The sequence below is a fragment of the Oryx dammah genome, unplaced genomic scaffold, assembly GCF_014754425.2.
Source record: "Oryx dammah isolate SB20612 unplaced genomic scaffold, SCBI_Odam_1.1 HiC_scaffold_10, whole genome shotgun sequence".
NCBI classification, from domain to species: Eukaryota; Metazoa; Chordata; class Mammalia; order Artiodactyla; family Bovidae; genus Oryx; species Oryx dammah.
In genome coordinates, this window is record NW_024070194.1 from 79,499,297 (window position 1) to 79,499,858 (window position 562).

The following is a 562-nucleotide window of genomic DNA, read 5'->3' on the forward strand; positions in this document are numbered from 1 at the left end:
AAAAACAATAGGATTAAAAAATAATCTTATGGCAACCATCACTGTAACAATTATTCCAGGCAAACATCATCCATGAATGCTAAAATTAGTGGGAGAAAGTCATTGGAATAACAGGAAATTTATGTAGTTTCAAAGGATATATCCATAAGATTCTTATTAAGTACACAAGTAAAAAGAAGAACTCTACAGAGGAGAAACAAGGTAGGTACCATTTTTAACCAAGGGATGCAAGTTGACTGTTTACAGCATCAGCATCATGGACCTCATGATATGATGTACTGAAAAGAACATAGTATTACTTCTGTGGTACTCCTGCCTAAGGTGCATCACCTAAATCTATTCTAGAGGAGATACAAGACAAATCAAAATCAGTTAAGGACCAATTTTACAAAATAAATAGCCTGTTTTCTTCTAATATACCAATGCCATTAGAAAAGAAAGAAAGATAGAGAAACTGTTCTAAGCTAAAAGAAACCAAAGAGATGTGACAGCTGAACATAGCCCATGATCTGGGACTTTTTTTCTATAAAGGATCTTACTGGGACAAACAACAAAATATGAA